At 53.7% G+C, this 24,114-nt stretch overlaps 1 protein-coding gene and 1 pseudogene across 1 annotated transcript in view; both read right to left on the bottom strand.

Moving 5' to 3' along the window:
* The window catches only part of RAP1GAP2 (RAP1 GTPase activating protein 2), a 258,374-nt gene that overhangs the window by 80,888 nt on the left and 153,372 nt on the right, over nt 1-24,114 (bottom strand). The window lies entirely within an intron of this gene.
* LOC116540070 lies at nt 16,424-18,426 on the bottom strand (annotated as a pseudogene).

Genomic DNA, 24,114 nt, shown 5'->3' with positions numbered 1-24,114 from the left:
GACCATCCTGGTCAACACGGTGAAACCCCGTCTCTACTAAAAAATACAAAAAATTAGCTGGGCATGGTGGTGCGTGCCTGTAATCCCAGCTACTCAGGAGGCTGAGGCAGGAGAATTGCCTGAACCCAGGGGGCGGAGGTTGCGGTGGGGCGATCGCGCCACTGCACACCCCCCCCGGTGAAAAGAGCGAAACACTCTCTCTCAAAAAAAAAAAAAAAAAAACTCTCCACTATACCACTACCTGCACCCTGCCAGACCCAGAGAGGTTGGGCCATTTCTGACTGGTCACAAGGTCCCCAGTCTTCCCAGGGCATCCTGGAGCCCATGGTGGCACAGCCTGATATGGGGGAACTCCTTGGTCTAGCCCTCCAAACGTGTGTCCTGTCCCTCCTCACACTCATCCCTGATTGTCACCCTCGGCTCCCCTAAAGAAAAAGACGGCACAGCTAAGGAGGGGGAAGAAATACAAGAAAGCATCCAGTCCCGGCAGGCAGCTGACAGAGGAGGGGCCCACAGTCCCCACCTGGCCAAGTCCGCCCGGGCACCCCATGTTCACCAGGAGGGCCACAGAGGGCCTGGCAAAGCTGCGAGAGGGTCAGCAGAGCCTCAAGAAACAGTGCGGCTTGGTAGAGAGGACCGCGGCTCAGGCTCCCCATGCTGAGCCTCCTACTAACCACACTCTCAGGCTCGGTGACAGGACAGAGTCCCCAGAGCCACAGCCCAGAGAAGAAAGGGTGGGACCCGCAGCCTGGCCAGCTCCAAGTGTCTAAGCCAGGCAGAAGACCAGCTGAGGGAGCTGAGAGGGAGCTCTCTCGCCCTGGAAACTCCCACCTGTGCACAGCCTTTGGCTGGCAGTGGGTGCCCTCAGGCCCTGGCAGGGAGCCGAGGAGCCTTCCCAGAGGAGCGCAGAGGTGAGTTCTCTCCAGCCCTGTGCCAGGACCCACCTTGAATCTCCAAGCCGGAGAGGAGAGGCCCAGGTGCTGAGTCTGTCCCCTGCCCTCCACGTCCCCGCCTCCCACAAAGCCTCCTCTGTCCCTGGTCTGGATTCCTCCTTCCCCTGAGTGAAGGGGGGCTTCTGTGACCGGGGGAAGGCAAACAGCCGCTCAGACAATAGAAGATGCTCTGTTCCTCATCCGCTCCAGGCAGCAGGGCCTGGACGGGCCTACCTCCACAGCCCAGGGACACTCACCAAAAGGTACTTTAAGAAATCCATCTTCTGCCAGGGCCCATGTCCTGCGCGCCCAGGGCCTGCTGCCCAAGCACCGCCACAGCTGCTCTACCACTGCTGCTGGTGACGTTGGACAACTTCCTTCAGATCAAACAAGGAACTACAGGACTTGGGTGTCCGCCCAGAGCTGTGAGTCCACACAGACTAGCACTGACCTTTGACCCCTCCTTTGCCGTGGGTGTTTTTCTGGGGAGCCCAGGGCCGATGGAGCTGCCACACATCATACGTCATAAGGGCAAGGGGGTCCCTTCCAAGGGAGAGGCCCACGCCAGCAGATGAGTGGGCACCCACTGGGGCCTAGGAAGCTAAAGGGGTGAGAAGCCTCCTCCCTCCACCCCTGCCCTGAATGAGTTCTCAACACTGCTGGCCTGCGAGGCTGGACAGAAGGCAGGGCTGGGACACAGGAAGCCAGCAACAGGAGTCTCCGTGTCTGGTGTGCTAGGAGACTCCAGCAGGCAACACTTGGCAGGGGCCTCAGTTTTCCCTGATTTGAACTGGTAAGCCCTCTTTGTGCAAGAAAAATAAAAATGAGTCAAAGACAGCCCAGTGCCTGCATCTTTAGAGGTGTCCCCACACAGCTCACGGAGCCTAAAAGGTGTGAAGAAAGAGCTAAAAGAGGAAGTGGGCCGGGCGTGGCGGCTCACACCTGTCACCCAGCACTGTGGGACGCCATGGCTGGCGGATCACCTAAGGTCGGGAGTTCACACCAGCCTGGCCAACACAGTGAAACCCCGTCTCTACTCAAAATACAAAACTTAGCTGGGCACAGTGGCAGGCACCGATAATCCCAGCTACTTGAGAGGCTGAGGCAGGAGAATCGCTTGAACCCGGGAGGTGGAGGTTGTAGTGAGCTGAGATTGCACCACTGCACTCCAGACTGGGTGACAGAGCAGGACTCTGTCTCAAAAAAAAAAAAAAAAAGTGGTGGCTTGTGGGGCTGGAAAGGGGTGTGCAGAGGCACAGGGAACAGTTTTCTTTGAGGAACAGCCTGGATTTTTTTTTTTTTTTTTTTTTTGAGACGGGGTTTTGCGCTTGCTGCCCAGGCTGGAATGCAATGGCGTGATCTCAGCTTACTACAACCTTCGCTTCCTGGGTTCAAGCAATTCTCCTGTCTCAGCATCCCGAGCAGATGAGATTATAGGCACCTGCCGCTGTGCCCAGCTAATGTTTGTATTTTTAGGAGAGACAGGGTTTGACCATGGGAAATTCCCTGGCAGTGTGCCTTCCAACTCAAAATTCTGACATACAAAACCACCTTGGAGAAGTGACATTGCCAAGCCCATGGACCTCACTGTCCCTGCTCTGTGCCCTTCTGTCCTTCCCCTGGCAAAAGGGACCCAGGATAAGGCTCCTGCATCCTCAACATCCTCACGAAAAAAATTAAAAATAAAGCGAATGGCTGGGGGAGACACCCCGTGAGCTCAGAACCCAGAGGCACCCGGTGCTGTGGGGAAAGAGAAGGCAGCCCGGCTCAGCCAGGGCTCCCCTGGGTCTCACAGTCTCTTTCCAACACTAGTCACACGTCACGCTCCATACCCATCCAGGGCCCTCTGTTCTGTTCCAGCTTTGGGAGGAAAGCAAGGTCCCCAGCGTGGAAGGAAAGGCATGAATGTTTCAGTTCCTCCAAACAAGGCAGTGTGGTATGGGAGAAAGGGCCCCAGACCTAGTGTGGGGCAGACAAGCTACTGACTCGTGGCTCTGCTGCTGACAAGCTGCGTGGGCTGGTCGCTCAGCCTCTGAGCCTCAGTTTCTTGTTGTTTTTGTTTGTTTATTTGTTTCGAGATGGAGTCCTGCTCTGTTGCCCAGGCTGGAGTGCAGTGGTGCAATCTCAGCTCACTGCAACCTCCACCTCCCAGGTTCAAGCAACGTACCTGCCTCAGCCTCCCGAGCAGCTGGGATTATCAGCACTTGCCACCAAGCCCAGCTAATTTTTGTATTTTTAATAGAGACAGGGTTTCACCATGTTGGCCAGGCTGGTCTCAAACTCCTGACCTCAGGTGATCCGCCCGCCTCGGCCTCCCAAAGTGCTGGGATGACAGGTGTGAACCACCACACCCGGCCAAGCCTCAGTTTCTGTATCTATAAAATGGGAGAAATATAACTCACTCTGCAAAGTGGTTATAGACTAGCACACCACGTCCGTACTGTGTCCAGTGCTAGGTGAGACACGAAATGTCCTCTGTGAAGAGCAACTGTGGTGACCATCAATCCTTCCTCCCAGCCCTGGCTGCGTGCTCACACCCAGCTCCTGCCCAGCCTGCCACCAGCACACAGCCCGTCTCCCTTCGCCAGCACAGCTCTATCCTGTGCTCCAGCTCTAGATTCCCACAGCCTCCCAAGGGAGAGCAGAGGCCAGGAAATGTCTGCAGGGGCTGCGGAAGACACAGCTGAGGCAGAGAAGACCTTGGCACAGGTCAGAGAAGACCTTGGCCAGGCAGAGAAGACCTTGGCACAGGTCCATCCCCAGGGGCTTGAAATGACACAGGAGGTCAGGATGGGGGAGGAGAGGATCTTAACTCTAGGATGGGAGCTGGGCCACCTCACTCATTTGGAAGATCCGTGTGCTAGAGGGACACCCAGCTGCAGAGAGGCCTGGCAATGTCCCTTCAAACTCAAAATTCTGACATACAAGACCACCTTGGAGAAGTGACATTGCCAAGTTCATGGACCTCGCTGTCCCTACTGAGCCCTTCTCTCCTTCCCCTGGCTAAAGGGAACCGGGATGAGGCTCCTGCATCCCCAACAGCCTCCCAGGCCCTCGTGCACCTGCTGCAGGCTTGGCTCATCTCCAGTCTTACTCAGAGCCCGTGAGTTTAGCATGCCCTGCCATGCCCATTCCTGCAGCCCTGGCCTCAGGAAGATGGCATGCCCCAAGCTGGAAGGACATCCAGAACACTTCTGCGACCCCCTTGGCCACAGCATCCCAGGGCCCAGAAAGCCCACCGCCCAAGCTCCTGCCTCTTTGCAGGAATGCATTCAGAAGGGGCAAGGAAGAAGAGAGATGGAGAAGCCGCTTACTGATCTCCTCCAGGCCAGGCACTGGCTTGGAGCTGGAGACCCAAGGAAGATCACCCTCCATCCCTCTCCTCCTTCCTACTCCACTTTATTTGCTTGACTCCTTTAGGTCTTAATTTGGAGATCACCTCCTCCAGGAAGCCCTCTTGGCATCTCCCCTCCTCCCTGTCCTGAGGCGATCCTCCCATCCTACACATGCCCTATCCCATTGCTTATCTCTCAGGCTTATCACTTCTTGTTTGTCTGCTTCCCCCATTTCGCCTGTAATCCCAGCACCTGGCGCACACAGGTGCTCAGTAAATGCGTGCTGAATGAATAACTGAATAAAGGAGCTGACTTCAGTCTAGTGACTAAGACAATCATAAAAGCAAGTAATTACGATCCAGAAAACAAAGAGCAAGGAGTGTGGGTAAAGCCCACGCCTGCACCGGCACACTGAGGAGTGGGCAACGGCTCTCCTGCTAGGAAGGGCGTCCAGGAGGACTTTCCAGAGAGTTATTCCTGCCATTTTGGAGATAAGGCCATGGAGGAAAAAAGAAAGTGAATAGGGTTAGTGTTAGGGTTAGGGTTAGGGTTAGGGTTGGGGTTAGGGTTAGGGTTAGGGTTAGGGTTGGGGTTGGGGTTAGGGTTAGGGTTGGGGTTAGCAGTAGCAGAGCAAGACTCCCTATCAAAGCCCAGGACCCATTCCTACCACCTCACATTTGATCCTCATGATAATCCATTTTGAGGCGGCAGGGGAGTAACTAAAGCTCAGAGAGGTTAACCGGCCTGCTGAACGTCACACAGCCTGTTACTAGCAAAGCCAAGTGTTGTGAGTGAAACAGGTTTGAGGCAGAGGGAGAGGAATACAGAGGAAAACCGTGCGTGTGTTTGTCCGTGTTAACCTCAGCGGGCACGCAGGAGAGTCTGGCTGGCTGAGAAGGCCCACAGCCCCCAGCAGGGTCATCAGCAGACAGCAGCAGTGTGGCCACACTCTGACATCCTCTCCACGGCGAGGGGAGGGCCCAGGCCAGGACAGGGAGTCCCAGAGACAACCCAGCAAAGAAGGCGGCATGAAGTCCAGCGAGACGAATAGCACAAAAACTGGCCACCGGCCACTGGAGGTGGACACGGCAGAGGAGATGGCGGTCTGCGCGCATTGCCTGTGTCAAATTAGCCTCCTGAGCTTCTGAATGAGACTTCTCTTCTCTCGAAACCAGAAACCCCACTATTAAGGACGCCCAATAGTGGTCATTCCGTTATAAAATGCCCTGGCTGGAGCAAGCCCGCCAGATCGGCCGTGTTTCCTTCCTTGCTTGTGGTTTTTCACCGGCGGCTGCAGCCCAGAGAAGACAGCATGGGACCGAGAGTCAGACAGACCAGCCTCCAAATCCCAGCCTGGCCACCGGCCAGCTGTGCAGCGTGGGGCTTCACTTGCCTCCTTTGTAACACTGGAGTAAAGATCCCCACCTCCGGCACTTCCGAAGAGCAAATGTAACGACAAAGGTGAACGTGCTTGACATCCCGCAACAGCGACTCACCAGCAAATGTCTATGGGCTCTACATCTACCGGACGTACAGAATTAATTTCACGATGGGGCTGGGGGCTGACATTTATTGAGCTCTCACTATCTGTCAGACCCTTGACAAAAGATGTTCTCTTTCTGTTTTTGTTTGTTTTTTGAGACAGAGTTTCACTCTTATAGCCCAGGCTGGAGTGCAGTGGCACAACCTCAGCTCACTGCAACCTCCGCCTCCCAAGTTCAAGCGATTCTCCTGCCTCAGCCTCCTGAGTAGCTAGGACCATAGGCACCCGCCGCCACACCCAGCTAATTTTTGTATTTTCAGTAGAAACAAGGTTTCACCATATTAGTCAGGCTGGTCTCGAACTCCTAATCTCCGGTGATCCACCTACCCTGGCCTCCCAAAGTGCTGGGATTACAGGTCTGAACCACCACGCCTGGCCTGAATATGTGCGCTTATCTAAACCTCATAACCACCTGTCAGGCAAGACTCTCATTACACCCACTCTGTAGTTAAGGAAACTGAGGCTGAGAGTTAAATATCTAGGGGAAGAGGCAATGCAAACCTGTAGTCAGCCTCCAGGGTCCCAGTTGTGAGCCTCCACACTAGCAGGGCTTGGGTGTGTCGTTTAAATCAGCTGGTTGGTTGATACTGACAGAACAGGATGCTGAGCGTCCACATCCCACCCATCTTCCGGAAAGCTTTTCCGAAGCCCCCCAGTCAGAGTTCCCTTGCCACTTGAGTTGGTTTTGCTAGGCATCATATCCTGTTTTACAAGAACAGCTACAACTGATCTTTCCTCTCAACGGTACACTCTGTGGGCAGAAGCCATGTTTACACACACCAGAGTTGTGCACCCACCAGATTTCATCCAATCTAAAAGGACATCCACTGTAAGGTCCACATGATTTTCTGTTCCACTAAGAAATTAAAACTGCTGCCAATTACAAATTACGGTGTGCTATTGCATACGAGATGCGTCCTGGTTTCAGAGTTGTTAAATGAGACAGGGAAAGTGTCTTAGAGGCGATGAAATACAGTAGTAGACACTCAGTAATTATTTGTACTTAGTAATTATTCCCTGGGGTAATGGAAAGAACACTTGAGAATTTGAAATCTCAAGACTCAGGTTTGTGTCTTAACCAGCTGGCTAAAAGGAGTTATTTCATTTTCTCCTCTGCACAGTGGGGAAATCACTCTTTTCTTCCACAAGAACCACAAGAGTTCAAGAAAGTGCTTTGTAAGGCCAGGCATGGTGGCTCACGCCTGTAATCCCAGCACTTTGGGAGGCCAAGGTGGGTGGATCACCTGAGGTCAGGAGTTCAATACCAGACTGGTCAATGTGGTGGAACCCTGTCTCTACCAAAAATACAAAAATTAGCCAGCATGGTGGCCTATGCCTATAATCCCAGCTACTCAGGAGGCTGAGGCACGAGAATCACTTGATCCCAGGAGGCAGAGATTGCAGTGACCCAAGATCATGCCACTGCACCCCAGCCTGGGTAACAGAGGGAGACTCTGTCAAAAAAAAAAAAAAAAAAAGAGTCAGGGGTGGTAGCTCACACCTGTAATCCCAGCACACTTTGGGAGGCTGAGGCAGGCGGATCACAAGATCAGGAGATTGAGACCATCCTGGCTAACAGGGTGAAACCCCGTCTCTACTAAAAATACAAAAATTAGCTGGGTGTGGTGGTGCATGCCTGTAATCCCAGCTACTCGGGAGGCTGAGGCAGGAGAATTGTCTGAACCCAGGAGGCGGAGGTTGCAGTGAGTGGAGATCGTGTCACTGTACTCCAGCCTGGGTGACACAGCGAGACTCCATCTCAAAAAAAAGTGCTTTGTAAACAGCACTGTACCAACCTAAAGTACAAACAGGGTCAGGATGACGCACGGACGACAGGCACCCTCTGTGCTTGTGAGTGAAGCCTGGTGACCCTGCGGGTATTTGCAGAGGCTCTGTGAGAGAGTGGCTGCCTTGGGGCACTCCGTCCCATTTTTCTGGGAAACAAAGGGGGGTCCTCCTTCCGAGCCTCCCAGCACTGGTTAAGGTACAGGGACTCTCCCAGGTAGGCTGCTCCTGGTGCAGTCTTCAACCTGAAACTTCCACTCTTCCCCCAGAGTGAGGCTCAGCTCAGGTCTAAGCCTCTTAGTTGGGGAACAGGATGAAAGCAGCTCTGGAAATCTCATCAGGTTCTTCGGGACCGACTCGCCAGGTCTGTAACAGGGTGAACTGGAGGGTTAGGCATTCTAGGAGAGGCAACAGCCCAGGCAAAGGCTTGGAGGCAGGAAAGCGGGGGTGGGGGCTGGTTTGGCACTGGTCTCCCCAGCAGCCACTGCTGTGGTCCCGTCTTCTCCGCTGTGCCTCTCTCTGAAGAATGGGAATAAAGAGCCCCCCTAGGCTGAAAGGCTGGGAGAAAAGGGAGGCGCTGGCCTCCCAGAAGCTCTCTGCTTCCCTCCAAGCTGTCCCTGGAAAATGCAAAGCGCCGAGGGCTGGGCAACATGTGCCCTCTCCTCACTGGCGCTGGCGGGCAGGCGTCTGGCTGTGTCAAAGGCACAGTGGCCCCTCCCTCACTCCACAGTGCTCTCTGCTCCCCAGGCAAGGTTCCTCTATAAACCAGCCTCTTTCCAGCTCGCTCACACGTCCACATGGCTCCATTCCCTTCCACTGGCCCTTCTCTCTTCCTGCCCTCCCCTGCCCACTGTCGGCGAGCTGGCTCGTGGAGAAGGGAAGCCGCAGCCATGCTGCCCTGCACGCTGGGACACTGGGCTTCCTCTCCTCTGCCAAGCAAGTGTTGAGAACCAGGCGCTACAGAATCCCCCCGCCCCTGCCATTTCCCTCCTCCCGCAATCCCGGCCTCAACCTGTGCCTGGAGGAGGAAACAGGCTGAAGAAGCTTCTGGGTTTGCCCATCCCAAGGGAACGCATCACAGACCAGGTGTGGAACCCGCACCCTGCCCGCAGTCCCTGCTCCGAAGCTGTCCCCTGCCCGACCTCCCCTTCCATCTCCTCCACCCCTCTGGACAGAGTCCAGCATCATCTCAGGGAACCGTGATCTCAGCACCACAGAGTTGTATCATACTTGATGACACAACAGAGAACTACCCAAAACATTCAGTCATGTTCACCCGACTAGTCCTGCCGGTAACTTGGCTAGGACCCACAGCTCACTTCACACATCTCCAAAATAAAGATTATCTGTTCTCACTGGCCAACCCACTCCCAGGCTGCGCAGATAAGATTGAATCAAAACTTGCAACCCCGCTGCTCCCATTGTGTTTAAAATAATAATAATAATAAGTAGGCTGGGTACAGTGGCTCACACCTGTAATCCCAACACTTTGGGAGGCCGAGGCGGGCGGATCACAAGGTCAGGCCTTCCAGACCAGCCTAGCCAGCGTGGTGAAACCCCATCTCTGCTAAAAAAAAAAAAAAAATACAAAAAAATAGCCACGCGTGGTGGTGCACACCGGCAATCCCAGCTACTAGGGAGGCTGAGGCAGGAGAATCGCTTGAACCCGGGAGGCGGAGGTTGCAGTGAGCCAAGATCGTGCCACAGCACTCCAGCCTGGGAGACAGAGTGAGACTCCATCTCAAAAAATAAACAAAATAATAAAGAAAAATAAATTTTAAAAAATGTTAAAAATGCAACCTTGCAGAATTTCCAAAGCAAGAGGCATCATAGGCCGAGACACACGGCACATACCGACAACCCTTCCTACCCCTCCTCTCCCTGAGCTTCGGGTCCCACACTGGTTACAGGGTACGCAGTCGGCCACTCTCTGTCCTCCTCCACTGGGGCTCCGATTGTCCCCCAGAGAGACAATGAGGGGTCCCGTCACCCGTAACGACCTGTGCTCCAGAGCTTGGCTGCTCCGGCACCCTCCTGCCTGGAGACCCCCAGCCTTGCACCTTCTGCTTCAGCACAAAGGAGGTAAGCAACGTGCCCAGCCCCCAGACCCATATCAGCACCGCTGGGAACAGCAAAAGCAGCTTCAGAGATGAGCTGAATCCGAATTTCAATGATCTGGCCTCTTCCTGCTCCATCTGGGACAATGGATTACCCGCCCAGCGCAGAGCAGGTGTTCATCGAACGTGCCGGACTGAGAACTGAATACATCAATATGTATATCTTTGTGCTGCTGGGTTTCCTTGAATAATGGGCAGTGTCAGAAAAGAAGTCATGGGAAGCTGGGAACTTTGGGGGCATGTGCTTCTGATGTGCCTGAGAGACACCATCTCTATAACCATTCAGCCCCACCATCCCCTAAAAGACCCCAAGCTGCCCTTCCCCGCACTAGAGGGAGGAGGAAGGCGGAGCGGTACCAGCCTCACTTGCTGGGAACTTCATTTCAGGCTGACCTGCAGAAAGTGGGGACGTCTACAAATCGCATGCTCTGTTCCTTTCCCGTCTTCCAGCTAACGATTACTTAAATAAGTGCTTCGGTCCCGAGTGACTCTAACAGTTAGTCCCCAAGTTCCAACAGCCTCATTATACACGAACAACCACAACCGTGTGGGGACTGGAACGCCAAACAGCTCTCCTCCCTATAAGCCATACGTTAATAACATCATGGCCCCACCCTCTTTGGCCAGCTGGGGCTGATGAACGGAGTGCTGGGGCAAACAGAGGCCCTCACGAGGGTGGGGACAAGACAATAGGCTGTCCTTCCAAGGGCCGCCCCGCTGTCCTGGCTAGAGGAATCATTCAGCTGCAAATACATTCACACCAACGTGGGGGTCCCACAATACCCACCCCCAAACACACATTCAAAACACTCGATGATACAACAAAGAACCACCCAAAACATTCCCAGTCACGTTCACCAACACACACACATAAGAAACACTCACTCATGGCAAACATACACGCCTAGTCCCCAGCCAGGTTTATGGGCCCAAAAGGGGAGGACCATGAACCAGCTGCACCACGCCCTCCCACCATAGGCAGTTATAGAGTCTCCTCTGTCACCCACGCCAGAGTTCAAGGGCACGATCTCGGCTCACTGCAACATCCGCCTTCCAGGTTCAAGCAATTCTCCTGCCTCAGCCTCCCGCGTAGCTGGGATTACAAGCATGCAGCACCAGGCCTAGCTAGTTTTTTATATTTTTAGTAAAGATGAAGTTTCACCATGGTGGCCAGGCTGGTCTCGAACTCCGGGCCTCAGGTGATCCACCCGCCTCGGCCTCCCAAAGTGCTAGGATTACAGGCGTGAGCCACCGCGCCCGGCCCTTTTGTTTTGTTTTGTTTGTTATTTTATTTCCTTGTTTACGTTTTGTGTTTTGTGCAGTTTCTAATTTGCCTATCCCGTGGTTCCCCCACTCAAAAGCACACAGACACAAGAGGCACACAGAGGGAGGAGGACAAGTTAGAGGTCTCAGCCTCTTCCTTACAATCCCACTGCTTTTCTACCAGAAGAGGTCAATGCCTCTGCACGTGTTTGAAGCGGCACTCCCACGTGGCTCCAAGAGCTGGTACCACCTTGCAGACCCTGGGCTGAAGCTGTAGCCCAGGCAAGACCAGAACAGCGGATGAGCCTGCAAAGTAGGAAACCCAGAGAGACAGCAGAAGTCCCTGCTCCAAGGGAGGAAGCTGCCACACGCCCCACTCAGGCCTGGTCTAATGAGGTCTCCAGGGCACCTCCACAGTGAGGCTGGCCCTGGACGCAGGGCAGGGTCCCAGTTCCCGGCCACCTGACCCTCTGGGTCTACCCAGCGGGCACCGTGAGCAGCTGGTGGGCTTGTCACCCCTTCCCAGACCCCCAGCCCCAGCCATGGGCTCCCATCTGGTACTATTGGTATTGGCCACAAGGGGGCCTGGTGAGCCATTGTGGGAAGGTCTACACCCACAGCGGGGACAATCTGGGTTCCGTTCATCTCACAGCCAGCGATGGATGAAGCTGAGGTGGGTGACGGCAAGGCAGATCCATCCAGAGAGAGCCCCAGGCCTCTTACAGTCCCAGACACCCTTCCAGGAGCCTTTCAGCGCCACACAGGGTAAGCGATACGCTGTGTCTTTGGCCACACAGCTCATCAGAGGGAAGGGTGAGCAGGGGCCCTGGGAGTGACAGGTCTGCGCATCGTGGCTGTGCCCTCCCAGGCCTTAAGACAGGCCATGTCTGGAGGAGGGGGTGCACCCGTGATCTGGGCTCAACCTACAAGGCTGAGGCTGGGCACGCGCTCTCAGGACCATTGCCTCCTGGAACTATCCAGGCAGCACGGATGGGGACTGCCTCTGGAAAACAGGGTATCCCAGAAAGGAGCCCGATGTCTTCGTGGAGGGGGCGAGGCAGTCAACGGGGTCTTTGCTACCAGGGGCAGAACCTGGCTTTGAGCATGAAAGGCCTGTCCTCAGCTGGGGCAGAGGGGGTCTCAAGTCTTCCCAGGGGACAGCCCCCCACCCGGTTCAGCTCTACGGAATTCTGCACACCTCAGGCAACAGGGTCTTTGTGCCTCCACTGTCTGATCAACCTGGTCCCATAGTTCCCCTGAAACTGCACTTGTCAAGGTCACCAAGGACCTCCATGCTACCAAATGCTACAAGAAGCTGTGCCCTCAAAAATCCCTGGAAAGTGGCCAGGTGCAATGGCCCACGCCTGGAATCCCAGCACTTTGGGAGGCTGAGGCGGGAACATCACAGGGTCAGGAGTTTGAGACCAGTCCGTACAACATGTTGAAAGCCCGTCTCTACTAAAAAGACAAAAATTAGCCAGGTGTGGTGGCGCATACCTGTAGTCCCAGTTACTCAGGAGGCTGAGGCAGGAGAATCGCTTGAACCTGGGAGGCGGAGGTTACAGTGAGCCGAGATCATGCCACTGCACTCCGGCCTGGGCGACAGAGCGGGACCTCGTCTCAAAATGGAGAAAAAAAAGAATGCATGCCCTCATCCTGACTGCTCAGCACACCACCTCCGTCATCTGTCGTCTCCCCTCTGGGCCTTCTGGACCCGCCAGCTCTCCTGGTGTCACCTGAGCCCTCCCTGCAGGCTCCTCCTCCGTATGACCCTGAGGTCAGGGCTCAGCGTAGCGCCTCCTCTCTCTGTCTACGCCATCCTCCCAAGCTGCCCACCCACTCTCATGAACTAAACACCATCTCTACGCTGATTCTCCACATGAATGTCCCTAGCTGCGACCTCTCCTTGGAGCACCAAATGAGCATCTCCAAATGCATGTTTAATTTCTCCACTTCTCATGAGGATCTCAAACTTGGCCTGTGTTCCCTGAACCTGCCCCTCCCCAGGCACCTCCATTTCAGAAAATGGGACTGGAACCTATCCATTGCTCAAGCCCCATCTAGGATGACTAAACCTCAAGATACCTCCTTCTCCCTCATCCGCCACGTCCAATCCATCGGCGCACCCTGCTGCCTCGACCCCCTCAGCACACCCTGAATGCCCCGTTTCTCACCATGTCCACCCCCAACACCCCCAGGTCCAAGCTCCCTCCTTCATTTTTTGCCCAGACCCAGACAACAGTCTCCCATCTCGTCTCTCTGCTTCCACTTTTGCTGACCTGTAATCCATTCTCCACGTGGCAGCCAGACGTGAATCACATCACTCTGCTGGTGAAAATACACTCCCCCACTCCGGGAAGGTCCCCAGGCCTGGCACGTCGGCCCGTGTGCAGTCTCCCCTGTAACACTACTGCAGCTGCACAGGCTTCCTCTGCACTCCGCAAATGTGCAGGCTCTTCCCTGCCTGGGCGCCTCTGCGCTTGCTACGCCCCATGTCCAGACACACTCCTGGCCTTCATACGGCCATTCCTGCCCCGTCTCCAGGGCTCAGCTTAATGTCACCTCCTCCAGGACTCCTCCCTGGCCCCCACAGAAAGCCATTTCTCCCTGCCGTGAACACTGATATTGGTGAATAGAACTTGAAACCCAGAGCATCCAAACATCCTCCGCCAGGACACCCATCAAAAGCTCGGTCTCGGGACTGTTTTCTCATCTGCTGACCGTCTCCCTCACTGGAAGGTAAGCTCCATGAGGACAGAAATCACATCTGCTGTTTCCACTGCTATATCCTCCGGCCCTAAAGCACACCCCAATCCACAGCAGGCACTCGATAAATATTTGCAAAGTGAATGAAGGGTGTCTGCTAGCACTCTCATGTATAAGGTGCTTCTGGGTGGAGAGCAAACAATACTAACTCTTGCTAGAGGCATTCAGGGAAGGCTTCCTGGGGGAGGTGGCATTCAAGCTGTGTCTCAGAGTAAGGATGAGGAGGAGGAAGGGGAAGAAGCCTAAGCAATGGAAGAGGGCAAGCATGAGGCGCGTGTGGGCAAAATAATCAACCTCACCTGCTCACCTGTGTTGATGTCAAATGATCCCTACCAGGAATGACTTTACCAGGAGCCACCTCACCAAGTGCCCCGGGAGATGCCCCAGGCAGATATATGTGCGCCTCCAGCAAAGAGGAGGCTGGCCTACCTTCTCTCACCCTCTTCTTAATAAATGCGGCCGCCACAGACACCTGGCTAGGCCAGTGGATTACCAGATTCCAGCCACACCCTTCACAGGCCCTGACCCTCCACAGGCAGACAGGAATCTGGATGAGATTCCCCAAAGGCCCCTGGCATTTTTTTTTTTTTTTTTTTTTTTAGATGAAGTCTCACTCTGTCACCCAGGCTGGAGTGTAGTGGCACAATCATGGCTCACCGCAGCCTCAAACACCTGGGCTCCAGGGATCCTCCCACCTCAGTCACCCAAGTAGTTGGGACTACAGGTATGTACATCCATGCACAGCTAGTTTTTGGTTTTTAGAGACAAACTACGTTGCCCAGGCTGGTCTTGAACTCCTGGCTTCAAACGATTCTCCTTCCCTGGCTTCCCAAAGTGCTAGGATTACAGGTGTGAGCCACTGAACCCAAATAGCTCCCTGCCCTGGAAGCTCCATCCAGTCGGTGAGTCCAGGCCAGCCCCAGGGTCCCTCGGGAGCTTGCCCAGAGCAATCAGGGTGACAGTCCGCATGAGGCTGAGGCTATAATGGCCCACCCCTCCCCATCCCTCAAAACAGCTGATGACCAATTCCCAGCAGAGACCATCTGGGACTTGGTGCAGGCCCCCACACACATCGAGCGAGGAGAATGAGAGCTTATCGGTGGGCTGGAAGGTGCTGCCAGAGTGTTTGCCCGCCAGTGATATTGAATTTTAAACATGTGTGCCTGTTTACTCACCCAGCCGGAGCCTTGCTGACCGCCCGTAGCCAGGCAACACTATCTGACCTGGGGGACCAGGAGGGGGACTTTCCGTGCCAGGCTGGTCACCTGGGGAGAGTTATCTATGCGCTGCTCGTCTGAGCAGAATGCAGTGCCTTCGTCCCCTCCCTCGCCTTCCCACCCTCACCCCCAGGTGACCCCAGACCCGCCACCTGTCAACCATGGACGGTCCAGTCCGTCAGGACAAAACCCAGGGTGCCCTGGTCCCGGGAATGGAGGCAGTGGCGTGATTAGAACTGGACGGAGGCAGATTGCAGGATTAGGTGTCATTATCGACGTGGGAGACAGCTTTGCTGTTTCCTGGCCGGCCGCATGGAGAGCCAGCAGGCTGAAACGGCAGCAAGGAAGGTACAGGTTAGATGGGAGGAAGCTGATGATGTGTCAGTGGAGGCAGACAATGGCAGCTTCTTTCAAGTAAAACTGGGCAACTCCAAATCAGAGCTGGGCAAAGCTTAACATGTGTCTTTTTTCTTCCCCTCTCAAGGAGTGCTGACTTTTCCACTGGGATGGGAGAACCAGCAAGCAGCTGACGGAAGGTAACAAAACCAAGGTCGTGGCTCCTCTAGGCTGGTCACTTGTGTGTCCTTTTCCCTGTGGAAATGCTTAGGGACCTATGCCCCTCCTGCCCTTCAGATCCCATGGTCGTGGGATCGGGGCAAGGACATCTGATACCGTATCATCAGTCACGGGCTCGCAAAGCAGCGAAATCAGGCAGGGGAAGAACTAGTCACAGTGCCACAGAATCCCACAGATAGAAGACCAGCCATGCGGCGGGCCAGCCAGCATTTCCTCTAGGAAGCAGGTAGAAATGCCCATTTTACAGATGAGGACCCACGTCTGAACAAAACCCATGAAGGTGGGTCCTTGTGATAAGCCAAATAATGCCCCCAACACTCGCACCCAAAGACGCCCTTGTCCCAGTCCCCCCGAACCTGGGAATATGTGAGGTTACATGGCAAGGGGGCGTTCACATTGTGGCTAGAATTAAAGCTGCCAATGAGCTGCCCCTGAGATGGGAAGAGGAGCCTGGATGATCCCAGGTGCACCCAGGGTAACCCACAGCCTGGGTAATGAGAAGGAGGCAGAAGAGGGGAATCAGAGAGATGGTGGTGTGAGAAGATTTGCTCCAGTGTGGCTGGCCTTGAAAACAGGTTTGGGGCCAGAATACAGGTGGCCTTCTAGGAGCTGACAAGGCAAGAGGATAGATTGTCTCCTAGAGCCTACAGAGGGAATACAGCCCTGGCAATATCTTTTGTTTTTCTGAGATGGGGTCTTGCTCTGTCACCCAGCCTGGAGTGCAGTGTCGCCATCTCAGCTCACTGCCACCTCTGCCTCCCGGGTTCAAGTGATTCATCGGCCTCAGCTTCCCAAGTAGCTGGAATTACAGGCGTGCACCACCATGCCCAACTAATTTTTGTATTTTTAGTAGAGACAGGGTTTCACCATGTTGGCCAGGCTGGTCTCAAACTCCTTACCTCAAGTGATCTGCTCAGCTTGGCCTCCCCAAGTGCTGGGATTACGGGCGTGAGCCACCTCACCCGACCCCTGGCAATATCTTGATTTGATCCCAGTGAGACCCATTCCAGAACTACAAGATGATAGATGTGTGCTGTCTTAAGTCACTAAGGGTACGGCCATTTGTGACAGCAGCCCTAAGAAACTAACAGAAACCTCCCAACGGGTTCAAGTGCGCGCTGGCTTGAGGAACTGTAACAGCCTATGCCATGCCTCTGAACTGCTGGCCTCAGTCCCATCCTCTGAACTGCAAAGCTCTGTGGCATGTACTCACAGTGTGCGGTGAGCTTTATTGTGGTAACTGCCTTGAAGCTCTGAGCTGCTCCTCAAGAAACCAAGTGTGCACTCGTGACTGCCACCAGGCCTGGGACCCACGCAGCAAGGAGAAGGGCAGCCAAATGGGTCGCAGAGACCGTGCCATGTGGAGAGGACGTGGGCACTGCCCGTGGAGGTAGAGCTGTCCACGCCGAGTCAGGCTGGCCCGAGGGCCTGGGATGCCTCAGCTTCCTGGTTCCTGCCTTCACAAATAATACTAACCTCAGTTGCTCCCTTGCTCTGCTCTGATCAGGTTCTTTTTTGTTTTCCAGTGAAAAATAACTTTTATTGAGACCCCCTCCAGCAAAATCTGTTCCTGGCCTTAAGCTCTTTCTTCCTTTGCGATTCAGTCTTTCTTGAGTGATCCCATGAATGCCTTCTTCTCCTCCACGGTCTGGAAGCGGCATGGCCAAGCTTGGAGGTGGTGTCAGCGATCTGATGGTCAGTCTTCTCCGGAGCCCGCCGCTGGGTCTGCACCAGCAAGGACTTGCAGAGGGTGAGCGCTCGCTGCTTGGTTCCCACCACACAGCCTTTCAGCAAGACAAAGTCATTGGTCACTTCACCACAGGGGACAAGGCCACCCAGAGGGTTGATGCTCTTGTCACACAGGTCACAGTCGGCGGGGGCGCTGTTCTTGATCAGCTGGCCGTCCCCAACAAGGTAGCCCCAGCCGACCTTACAGATCTTCTTGTCGATCTCCGTGTGGCGATGGTGGCCTTTCTGCCCAGCGCGTGCCACAGAGAAGACCACACACGGGCGGTATGCCATGCCCCAATACAGGCCACCTTGCGCAGGCCTCAGTGGGTCTTGCAGGGCAGCTTCTGTGTGTGCCAACAGCTGGTGACCCCTTTGTAGCCTTTGCCCTTGGCCACACCGATGACATCAATCATCTCGTCCTGCCCAAACACTTGGTTCACAGATACCTGCTGCTCCCACCTCTCGTCGGCCCAGTCCAGTTTCTCCGCCATGGTGCCTCCGTTCACCTGGATCTCCACCAGGTGGGCCTCCTTCTGGTGCAGAGGAAGCAGGCGCATCTGGGCGTGGGCAGTGACGCGGTGACTTGGCAGTGCCGGGGTGACTTGGCAGTGCCTCTTCATGCTGCTGAAGTCCTGCTCCAGCTGCTTCTCGCCATCCTCATCCTGCCACTTCTTGCAGTAATTGGTGAAGGCCTTCTTCTTAGATTCATACCAGTTCTTATGGAAACGCCTCTTACACTCACTGCTGATGTGCTCAGCAAAGACAGTCTTAAAAGTCCGGAGGCCTCGAGGGGTTTCCATGTAGCCCACAATGCCCACAGCCACCATGGGTAGCGTCCCCACAACGGTCACAGCCTCCACCATCTTTTTCTTGTTCACCTTGGATCCTGGCCCCTTGACCTCCCACACGATACGGGGTCATGCCAGCCTTGTATCCCAGGAAGGCTGTGAGGTGGACCGGCTTGGAAGGGTCATCCTTGGGGAAGCTCTTCACCTTCTCACAATGCCTGCTGCTGCATTTCCGAGGTAGGAAGCCGAGGGACCCATGTCTGGGAGCAGAGAATTTTCTGTGACGCATCTCGCCGTCAAATCCCACCCGTAGAGCTCTTTTTTTTTTTTAATCTGAGACAGAGGCTCACACTGTTGCCCAGGCTGGAATGCAGTGGCACAATCTCGGCTCACTGCAACCTCTGCCTCCCGAGTTCAAGCAATTCTCCTGCCCAGCCTTTCAAGTAGCTGGGATTACAGGCACCCACTACAAAACCCAGCTAATTTTTTTATTTTTAGTAGAGACAGGGTTTCACATGTTGGCCAGGCTGGTCTCGAACTCCTGACCTCAAGCGATCCACCTGCCTCAGCAACCCAAAGTGCTGGGATTAGAGGCGTGAGCCACCATGCCAGGCCCAACCAGGTTTCTAACCTGGCCTGGCACCATGCTGAATGGACCCTCCCCAGGCTTTGCAGACCCACCTTCCTGCTCTCCAGATCTGACCAGGGCTGCTGGCCTGCTTTCTGCCTTTCCATTCTGGTGTTTGAAGGACTCACTCTGAGCTCCATGGCCTGGAAATACCTTCCAATCAACCCCCTCCTAGAGAAACGGCAGGAAGAGCATGCTCCAAGGAATTCCTGACCTTTTCAGCTTACCCTGGCAATGGCGTGGCTCAGTGTTCCCACCCAAATCTTGAACTGTAAACTCCACGTGTAGAGGGAGGGAGGTGATTGGATCATGGGGGTGGTTTTCCCCATGCTGTTCTGGTGACAGTGAGTGAGTTCTCATGAGATCGGATGGTTTAGTTTGGAAGCTCCTCCTTCACTCTTCTCTCTCCTGCCACCTTGTGAAGAAGGCACTTGCTTCTCCCTCACGATTGTAAGTTTCCTGAGGCCTCCCCAGCCATACAGAATTGTGAGTCAATTACACCTCTTTCTTTATGAATTCCCAGTCTCTGGTATTTCTTATTATTTATACTGCTATGAAGTATTTCTCTACAGCAGTGTGCACACGGCTCATTTTACGTCACTTTCGGAAGAGGGTTTCTGTGGTTCTTGCCTCCTCATAGCCATTATACCTTCAAAGAACAGAGATCACATCTTCCCAGTTCAACTAAGTGTCTCCAAGCATGAGGTCAAGCAGGCATGAGCCTCAGCTCCGGCCTCCTGTCTCCCAGGGCCCAGCTCTCCAGATCCCAGAACTGACGACCAAAAAGGGGCACTCACATACAGTCCTGAACCACAGCTGGAATCCTCAGTGGGATGAGGCCAGGGTTAGATCCCCAATGGGATTCTCAGATTTCTCCTGATCCCCATGGCATCTCTAAGGTGAGATGCCATACTAGTCCCCTCCGAGCCTGGGCCACCCACCAGGACTAGACGCTGGAGAGGAAGGACCTCTAGAAAGAGCCACAGGTCATCTGGCGAAGGTCTCAAACCCAGATGCCTTTAGGGGCCGGGGAGGATACAGGCTCCAAGACAAAATGGGATTGGGGAGGGGACATTCCCCCCAAAGAGTATTGAAATATTCTTTTAACATCGTGTTGCCCTAACAAAACAGATCTGTGGACAAACTCAGCCCACCCCACCAATGTACGATCCTTGATGAAGCAAAGTCAACTCCTCCACCGGCCCCGTCTCATCCCCGCTTTCCCTCTCCACCTCCATTGTCACTGGCCTCTCTCCTCCACCTTCCACCTTCCCTCCCTCCTTCCCCCTCCTTCCCTCTCCTTCCCCCCAACCTCCTACTTCCTTTTCCCCAAATTCCTCCTCTACAGCAGATGATGCCACTCGGTCATGCACCCCCCCCACTTCTGGCTTCCCGTTAGAGACAACCAGCCATCGTATCAACATCTGACATTTCAGAAACTTCTCCGTCCTGCTGCCAAATCAAATCAGCTCAGCCATGCCATTTGCCAACAAACCCTGTTCACTCCCGAGACAGGCTCTGCTTGATTCCCACATGTAACCGAGCCCCGGCTGGGAACACTCCCTCCAGGCATCTGGAAGTACAGACCCTGTTACGCAGCCTGTTGTTCTCCGGACAGCAGCTCCCCTCAAAAGGAGCACTCTCGGAGTCCACAGACCGCACTGTCCTTCCTCCAAAATCACCTGGCTCTTATAGTCAAAGCAGGGGGCCAAACTCTATGTGTAAAGTTAAAATTATCTTTTTAAATTAGTATCGCGGCTGGGCACAGTGGCTTACGCCTGTAATCCCAGCATTTTGGGAGGCCGAGGTGGGCGGAGTTCAAGGCCAGCCTGGCCAACATGGCAAAACCCCGTCTCTACTAAAAATACAAAAAATTAGCCAAGTATGGTGGTGTGCGCCTGTAATCCTAGCTGCTCAGGAGGCTGAGGCAGGGCAATTGCTTGAACCCGGGAGGCGGAGGTTGCAGTGAGCTGAGATCACTGCACTCCAGCCTGGGCAACAGAGCGAGACGCCATCTCAAAAATAAATAAATAAATAAATAAAATTACTATATCTACCCCAAATGTTTGGTTCTTTTTGTCACAATCTTTTTCCTCACTGTTAGAGAACTCTTAGAGAAATTAATCTCTCTTACAGAGAGGTAACATTTCTCTAAACTTCAGCAACTCCTTCTGAGCCACTTATTTTTTTTCTCCACTAGTTAATGCCATGAAAATTGAATTTAACTCTTTTTATTACAAAGGAGCACAAACAGTGTGATCTCATTTACGTTTGCCTCTTTCTGTGTGTAGGATGCCAAGATGTCTGGGTGCTTAGCAAATAGTAAAAATAGATATTTCCGGAAGGTAGAATTATTATTAGGACATTACTCATTTTTTAATTTTCTCTGTACTTTACAATTGCTTTAACTTTATAATAAGCATATATCATTTTATTTAAAATTGTTTGGGTAATTTTTATTTGCTAGTTACTTGCACATACACCAAAAAAAAATCTTGTAAAAATTATCTAAGAAAACAGCCAGGTGTATTGGCTCACACCTATAATCAGAGTACTTTGGGAGGCTGAGGCGGGTGGATCACCTGAGGTCAGGAGTTCAAGACCAGCCTGACCAACGCTGTGAAACCCCATTTCTACTAAAAATACAAAAAAATTAGCCAAGCGTGGTGGCAGGTGCCTGTAATCCCAGCCACCTGGGAGGCTGAGGCAGAAGAATCACTTGAACCCGCAAGGCGGAGGTTGTAGTGAGCTGAGATTGCGCCATTGCACCCCAGCCTGGGTGACAGAGTGAGACTCTATCTAAAAAAAAAAAAAAAAAAAAAAAATCCTTTTATTTCAACCCACCGAGTTCATAGCAATTTGTTACAGCAACCCTAGGAATCAAATCTACACCCCAAGGCCTGAAGCTCCATCTCTACACTCAGCCAAGGGCAGGGGGTCTGCCAGGGGCCCTGGGGAAAAAGCCGGCAAGAGGGGCATGCACAGGAGGGACCCACTGAGGCAAGGATCCACGCAGGCAACATCCCTTCAGGAAGCAACATAGAACCCACCATCCACTGGCCTCTGAAGCCCCAGACACAGCAGGCTTGAGTGGCAGGTAAATGACACTCTCGGATGGGGCCAGCGGGTGGAGGTGGCGGGCAGAACACAGAATCTGGCAGTATCCCACTGCTGAGCCAGGGTCTATGGCAGCTGGCAGAGAAGCAGAGTGGGATTATCAATGAAACCACCCTACGAGCGTTTGGCATATTGACCATGATAACAACCACGAGTGTCCACTATGTGCCGATACACGACACTGGCAGGAAGCCTGGCACTTTACGGAGCCCTCGTCCGCCGGCTTCCTCCTTTAATCCTTGCAGTAACCCTATGGAGCGATCTCCATTCTATAAACGAAGAAACTGATGTTCATGGAAGATGACAGAAGTGCACAATGTCACATTTGGTTTCTAAATCCCAGGAAGAGGCGACAGCTCGGTCCCCCCAGGGATGTCACAGACCCAGGGGCTGAGTTCTGGGGTGGGGTGACTGGTCAGGCCTCCAAAGGTGGGTGGCATGCCTGAGGCTGGGGCAGCCTGGGAGGATCCCCCAGGTGACACCCTGGAATGCCAAGTGCTCTATCTGTCTTCTGAATGCCAGCAAGTGAGGTGAGCCAGAGCTGAGCCCTCACCAGCAGGCAGAAAGAGGAGGAGAGCCCACCAAGAACAGGTAGAGGACAGCCTGGGAACAAGAGGAGACCCTGCCTCCGCAAATTTAAAAAAAAAAGCCTAGCAGGGCATGGTGGTACATACCTGTGGTCCCAGCTGCGTGGGAGGCTGAGGTAGGAGAATTGCTTGGGCCGGGGAGGTCAAGACCACAGTGAGCCCTGATCGTACCACTGCACATCAACCTGGGTGACAGAGAACCTGTCTCACAAAAAAAAAGTAAAAAGGAGGCCAGGCATGGTGGCTCACACCTATAATTCCAGCACTTTGGGAGGCTGAGGCAGGTGGATCACCTGAGGTCAGGAGTTTGAGACCAGCCTGGCCAACATGGCGATACCCCATCTCCACTAAAACTACAAAACTTGGACAGGTGTGGCGGTGTGCACCTGTAATCCCAGGTACTTGGGAGGCTGAGGCAGGAGAATCACTTGAACCCAGGAGGCAGAGGCTGCAGTGAGCCAATATCATGCCACTACACTCCAGCCTGGGCAACAGAGCAAAACTCTGTCTCAAAAAAAAAAAAGAAAAAGAGTAACAAGGAAAGGTATAGGGCTAAGAAAGGAGGGCCTGGCAACTGGTCACCTTTACCATCAGCCCAGACCCCCCAGACAATGGGCCACTCAGGCTGAAAGGGCGCTGCACCCCACCTGGTCTCCCATGGATTTCAGGCCCTGCCCCTGCTTTCCTGTGTTCCCACAACGTGAGCATCTGTCCCAGAAATACAGACTTATTTTAATATCAGCTGCAGGCAAAAGGAGTCAGGAAAGAAACTTCTGATGCAGACGAACTGCTCACAGAACGCATTCCAAGGCCAACCTCGGGACTCTCCACAGCCCTGAATTACCCGTCTTGACCCAGTCTCATCCCAGAAACCTTTATGAGGATGGTGGCTCTTTCTGCGGGTTCTTTCTGCCACCCTGGGGACCCCTGGTTTAGGTCAGATTAAGAATGCAAGAGCAGGAAGCACGACTCAGAAGGACGCTCCTTCCTCCAGGAACACCAGCTCAGATGCTGGGCTGGATCCTGGTTTGCAGCCTTTGTCCAAGACCCTCAAGGGCATCCATATTTATCAGGCAGGGTTTTGGGTCCAATGCACAAGGCTCTGGTAGGGCCACTTACACAAAATGCAATTTCAATCCATGCTCATTCCACAGACAGGCCCCTCGGCTATGGACACCTGGCAGGGCCAAAATCAGGGAGGCCTGAGGACACACTCTGTGGACAGAAACACTGGTGTTCTTCTTCCCAGGCAGTCTCTCCAAGCATTGCTATTCTCTGCACATTTCAGAAACAAAGATTTTTGGAGGAATAATAATGACTAGTATTTATGTAGCACCTACTACATATCTCTGCTCTAAGCGATAAAGGCATATTATCTCAATTAATCTTCACTACAACCACACAGGAGAGGTACTTTTTTTTTTTTTTTTTTTGAGATGGAGTTTCACTCTTGTTGCCCAGGCTGGAGTGCAATGGCACAATCTCGCCTCACCGCAACCTCTACCTCCCGGGTTCAAGCGATTCTCCTACCTCAGCCTCCCAAGTAGCTGGGATTACAGACATGAGCCACCACACCTGGCTAATTTTTTTGTATTTTTAGTAGAGATGGGGTTTCTCCATGTTGGTCAGGCTGGTCTCAAACTCCCAACCTCAGGTGATCCACCTGCCTCAGCGCCCCAAAGTGCCGAGATTACAGGTGTGAGCCACCGCGCCCAGCCAAGGACAGGTA

The sequence above is a fragment of the Sapajus apella genome, unplaced genomic scaffold, assembly GCF_009761245.1.
Source record: "Sapajus apella isolate SASKATOON/1434 unplaced genomic scaffold, GSC_monkey_1.0 scaffold136, whole genome shotgun sequence".
NCBI classification, from domain to species: domain Eukaryota; kingdom Metazoa; phylum Chordata; class Mammalia; order Primates; family Cebidae; genus Sapajus; species Sapajus apella.
The sequence above is the reverse complement of the archived record's forward strand: the minus strand, read 5'-3'. Positions and strand labels throughout refer to the sequence as shown.